The sequence below is a fragment of the Pinus tabuliformis genome, chromosome Q (genome assembly GCF_031772625.1).
Source record: "Pinus tabuliformis cultivar Carrire ecotype Pingquan chromosome Q, CPIR1, whole genome shotgun sequence".
Lineage (NCBI taxonomy): Eukaryota > Viridiplantae > Streptophyta > Pinopsida > Pinales > Pinaceae > Pinus > Pinus tabuliformis.
The window spans coordinates 359,254,666-359,260,857 of NC_142296.1; the positions used below are offsets into that span (position 1 = coordinate 359,254,666).

A 6,192-nucleotide genomic window follows, 5' to 3' on the forward strand; every position below is an offset into this window, starting at 1 on the left:
TTGCATGCGTATTATTATTGAAATTGAGTATTTTGCAATAGAGAATGCATACAAGGTTACAGTTGATTTATCTCATGAATATTATATTATTGTAAGAGAGATATGTGTTGCTTTGGAGCAACGTGATCTATAGAGCTATCAGTGGTGGTTGTTAAGTGTTTGGCGTGGACTGAGCTGTGAAGGGAATGCTTGCTATTCTGTGTGTGGAGCAACATCTCCATAGCCAATGAATAGCGCTCTAATACATTCTTAGAGGATGAAAAGGCTGGACATTTCGCATGGCCAAGTGATTGGGCATATCTAACATCTGGTGTTTTCTGCATCGAGATCAAAAACAAAATTTAATGCATTATGTCATGGGCTGCTCATATAAGCCTCTTTCATGAAAGAGGAATTTCCCACTTACTAATCCCTGGTCTTCCAGGAGCTCCAACTTTTCAATTTTCTCGTTCATGCGTTCGATTCGCAAAACCATGCCCGTGACGCAGAACAGAAGCTAGTAGAGCAGGAGAGTCGAGGCAATAAGCATGAAGTTACGTTGGCTCTTCATGATGGATTTCTGATGGCACAGATGCTCGCTCGGACTACACAGATTCCCTTCACAACTGGGACTAGTCTCATATTTCCAGTAGATATCCATCAGTAGAAACAGACAGAATGGCACCACAGAGAGCATCGGCTTCAATGCGTTGTGAATAATGACTATTGGTCCCTTCTTGAGGTGATCCAGGTCGGGCATTGTGAGCAACAACAACATGATGGCCTCTGCACCTACCGCATATCCCAAGACTACCCATTCCAATGCCATTCTTTCCCAAATAGAGACATTGGACACTCCTGAATGTTTAAGGCCTTGAGTAACTAGATCTGAAGAAGATCATCAGGACCCAATTTAGATGGGAGAAAATCTAGAAGACCCAAATCGATATTTCTGGTGATCCATGTTGAAAATGCTTGAAAATCTATCTCCTCGATCTCGTCGAATTCAATTTCATTTCAACGGCTTGGAGATGTTGGAAATTGACAGAGAATAGCATAATTGGTAACGTGGAACCTTAGACCTACGTGGAAATGTTTCAATAGCAAACTCGGATGTCAATTTATTGCCAACAATTTGTGGATCACTTGAAGGATTCCTCAGAAATCTAACAACAATCCACGTGTAAAAAAGGGTTCATTAGACCAGTCTACACACAGTTGGAAACAACTTGATTCATAAGTCCATTTCATAATGAACCTTTAAACTCTTGGTAAGAGCAATTTATAAATCAAGTTTTTTTTCTTCTATGGTTCATTCTAAGATTATAAAGGCAAGGTATGCTTAAATTCTCAAGTGTTTTTTTTTTTGTTTACAAAAAGGGAGACAAAAATAATTAAAAAAAATGTAATTTTTATGTGTGAAAAGTGTAATCTAATATTTCTACGAAAGTTGGTTTTTTTTCTCTATGAGAGATAAGGTGTGTTCTTTAATGTAAACAAAATTTGAGCTTTGGGAAACAATTCAATTTGTAAAGTGGTTTCATAAATTTTTTTTGGAAGTAAAGTGAATATTTTGTAATGGAATGATAAGGTATAATTTGTATTTTGGAGTAATAAGGTGTGGAGATATGAGGAATATTTTGTATTTGGAGTGATAAGGTGAAATTATTTTTTTGTGATAAGGTGTGGTTTATAAATCTTTGAAGTGATAAGGTTATAACTTGAGGTTTGAATTTTTTATTTTTTTTAATTTTGAAGACAAGTTGCTTCAAAGGGTTGTGAGCTTGGTATTCTCATTATTGGAGAAATTTCATTCACGATGTTGTGAAGGTGAAGATTGATGTACTTTAATATTTAGCAAAGACATATTTTTTGCGGTGTTGATGTGTCCTAGATCCCCCCGAAATTGAATAAGCGGATCTTAGGTACACCATGTGTGTTTGTGATCGCACATGATTCTTGATATTGTTTGTGTTTTGTGTCTAGGTTTGACACTAACCTTCCTGTGGTATCTTTCTAATATGGTACACACAACAAATTAACAAATTTCATGCACAATCAATTCCATTCGAGCTTATATAATCCAGAAAACTACAGGTAATCAAGAAGTAACAATACATAATCAAGTTGTCAAAGACAATTCTACATCAACATCCAATCAAGCTAATGAAGTTGTCATCTACATCAACCACATTTGCAACAATTCAACAACAATTTTTTGCCAATTACACTTGCGCCTTTTTTTAATAAAGCTCAATACAAAACTGTAACTTGCAAATCATAATTTGTAAGTTGAATTATAGTCAAAGTCAAATTTAGTTGAATTGTTCGAGTGCATTTTCGGTTGTAACTGGCACCCTCATTTGATTTGTTACAGTGCATACATTAAGTCAAGTCAGTTGTCACTTGAACATTTATCATTTGGGTACATTTTTGACAGTGTTCGACACCCATCATTTTTTAGCACATTCAGTGCATCACTAAGTGCAGTAATCACACAACAGTTTAAGACAACAATTATTTCAAGCAAGTACAATCAAGAAAGTGAGCGTGTTCATAACAACAACCAAGCAAGCGAGCGTGTCAAAATCAAATCTACAACAAACGAGCCAGTATGAAGTTGATTGAATCATTCACAAAGTGTCAATGAAGCAATCATGCAAAGCAATCGTCATCAAGCGAGCGTGAAAGAAAGAAAGTGTGAGTTCAAACAATCATATGTTAAAACAAGTTCAAGCGAGTGTGCAACAATCAACCAAGCATCAAGTGAGTGAGTTCTTAAAATCCAACTAGTATTAAAAGCAAGCGAGCATGAGTTCCAACAAGTTCACATGGTGACAAGCATTCAGTTGTTAAATATTCCTAACAATTTGATCCTCTCAACTGCTAAAGGCATGGTACAAATTAGCAAAACCACTCTTGCTGACATTCAAGTGCATATTCAACATGCACATGAAACGATTGAGTTCGTTCAACTAGAGTCGCAACTACAGAGAAATGAGTTGCAAGAGAAGCATGTTGCTTCCACGTCTTTGACCAATCCAGAGACCGCTAATCATTCAACTTCATTCATCCAACTAGCTTCAAGCGTTGAAGTTGTTCCAGTGCAACTTTCTACCAAACCCATCATTAAGCCATGGGAAGAAATCCAAAGTAATCAAAATCGACGCGGCTTAGGATATGCCAAAGATAATGATGACTTACATATCCCTGATTATTCAAAGCCCATTCAGTTCACCAATGCCATATTACTTGAACATATCACCTCAGCAAGTTCTTCGCAAGTTGCAGACAGACATCAATGCACACAAACTGAAAGTGCAAACAAATAGAAATGCATGCAAACTCAAGTTGTAGACAAACTGAAATGTTCTCATTTTCAAAGAACTAGTCATTTGGAAGATCAGTGTTTTGATCTCCATCCTTGTAGCCATTGTGGCAAGTTGAATCATACATTAGAGAAATGCTGCAACCAACGACAATAAGCCAGATTGAAGATAAATTATTCATGGATTGATCCCTGGGAATGGTCATCTACATCTAGAAGATTGTACAAGTTTTACAATCGGATTCACTCACATATATTGCAGCCAACAGTCAAATGAAGATGGTACTCTCGTCCAGTTGAATGGGGGAGTACACCAGTGACACACTCCCACACCTGAAGGGGGGAGTTCAGATATATTTTGGAGAAGATTGTCTCTCCTTTCAATTGAAAAAGGGGGGAAAATGTTAATGAAATTGACAAGTGGTTGTCTGATTGAAAGTCTTGACCACATTAGTGAAGCAGTCAGTGAGCATCTTCATCAACCAGTGGGTGATTAGCATCAGCAGATACACCAGTGGGCGTTCATCACATTTTGTCAGTGGACACAAGATGCCAATTTCAAGCAAAGGATAGTTGGATCCTTTTGCAGCTTGGCATGTGATGGAGTTGTCAAGTGACATTCAGAGATGAATCAAACATGCAGCTAATTCATGTTCTCTTCAGATTTGAGTTTTTTTTAGCATCCAGCTTTGGCGTTTTTTTAGGCAAATGTTTTTTGAGGATCAAGTTGAGAACTTGGAAGATGGTTCCTTGTTTGTTTTGGATTTATCATTGAGGGGGGAATGTTAGCCTCACTTTCTTAAAAGTCAATAATAAATCCAATTATTAAATTAAATAAATAAAGTCATGAGAATTCCTCAAACTAAGGAGTCTAGATTGGATGAGAGATTCTCTCCAGCTAGTTCTCCTAAATTAGTGTGTAAGTTGAGAAAATGTCTCAACCAAGTGAGTCTAAGATAGACACACTATCTTAAGACCACTTGCTCATGTATTTAAATGTATTATTAAATTATTTGAATAAGAGAGAATTACATGAGCATGAGAGACCACATGATGGCTCTTTCCCTTTTCCACCAGTCTTGTTCTGTGTGTTAATTTACTGTGCATATGGTTATATGACTATGTGATTCTTCTTCATATTCTTTGTATGCTTGTAATGCATGTTATTTTAACATGTATTAAGACAGTTGAACTATTTAGGTTGTTCTAATACATATGCTTTCGAAAATGTGTTGTATAAGTTGTTAACGCTATCTCACCTATGTGGACTATTTCACCGGAAACTCGATAGAACCATTCTCATAAACTTGTTATAACGATCATCACACTCATGTGGAATATTCCACTAGGTGTTGTACTTGCTATCCATATACTGTGTGTTTGTGATTTCCACATCCGTGTGGACTACTCTGCCGAAAGCTGTACATGTCCTCCTAGGTTGTGTGTCTCTATCAGAGTTGGGACTATTCCCGTTCGACTTGAGAGTCACTCCCTCCCTTTCCCTTTGCAGTGGAAGAACATTGACACAAGTAACACTAAGCACTCACTAGATACATGAACCTTGCTGTTCAATGACAAGGTAAACCACTCTCATGTGCTGACAAGCAAGAGCTAAGGCAAACTGTTAAGATAATGACAACTGGGCCATCATATTGAATGGGACTGCTACACCAAATTATGTGAGGTCTAGTTGGGACTTCATACCAGGGATACCCCTTGAATGTTGGTAGGTCCATCACTATCAACACCTGTATTCTCACTATTAAAAATATTCTATGGATATTCCATAGAGATTAAATTAAGGTTTTTAGTAAAGTTAAAAATGAGAATACTTTCATATATAGAGATGTGAAATTTATATAATATAAATGATATTATTAACAACAAGCATAGATCCATATTAATTAAGGATCTACCAAATGGTTAGAAGATTCAAATCTGTTGAGGCATGCAAACTTATTTAGCACTAAAAAGGAAGTTTGCATCTTGAAAGATTTGATTGTATCGGAGCTTGCTAGATCCTTAGTTAAAAAGGATCCATGCTAGGTTATTTTCATCTAATAATATATTTCATTGTATTTTTTTCAATATGTATCATTTATATATAACATCACAGGTCCATAAACTATTTATCATATTTATAAATATATATTTTCATTATCTAAATGAAACACTTATGTATTGCAAATCCACATAATATATTTAATATTTTTTTTTAACTGAGTATTCTACATCACCGTATGAGGAATGTGTGTAATTCCTTCCATGCTTAACCTCAAGTTGGCACATGCTGCTTAAAAAAAATACTTTCCAAAAAATAATTATAAAATAACAATAGTACAAATATTTCACTTTTACTCATAACCATAAATAAAATATTTCAATGACCATATGAAATCACGTAAATTTATATGAACTTTAAACACTAATAAAATAACATAAATAAGAAACAAAACTCATATTTATTATAATTTTTAAAAATACTTATTAATTTCGATCTAGGGAACGGATAGGGGAAAATGATGAAGGTAAGCATTTAGGTTAGGGTTTCTCGCACAGTTTGCCTCAAGAAGACCTGAGCCCTGGATAGGGTGTAGGGATAGCTTGCAGCTACCTGCACCAGATCAGGACAAGGAAGAGTTTCGGGTCGATTGGAGGAAGGTGGTCAGAATCCAGGTAAGGCTGACAAAGAAATGACAGCTCTTAGTGGGGGGGGGGGGGGGGGAGATCCCCTCCAATAAAAATGCAATAGCAGGAGAGACAAGTAGGAATGGAGTGAACAGAAGCACAAGGACATGAGTTAAGGACACGCCGGTCATGGGGGCTCAATGGCAAGCAGGGCTGGGGAACAGATGTCTACCCAGAGCGATGAAAAAGCCCAAGTT

At 36.5% G+C, this 6,192-nt stretch overlaps 1 pseudogene; it reads right to left on the reverse strand.

The window, feature by feature from the left end:
- Positions 1-349: 349 nt before the first annotated feature.
- LOC149219656 (uncharacterized) lies at positions 350-808 on the reverse strand (annotated as a pseudogene).
- Positions 809-6,192: the final 5,384 nt, after the last annotated feature.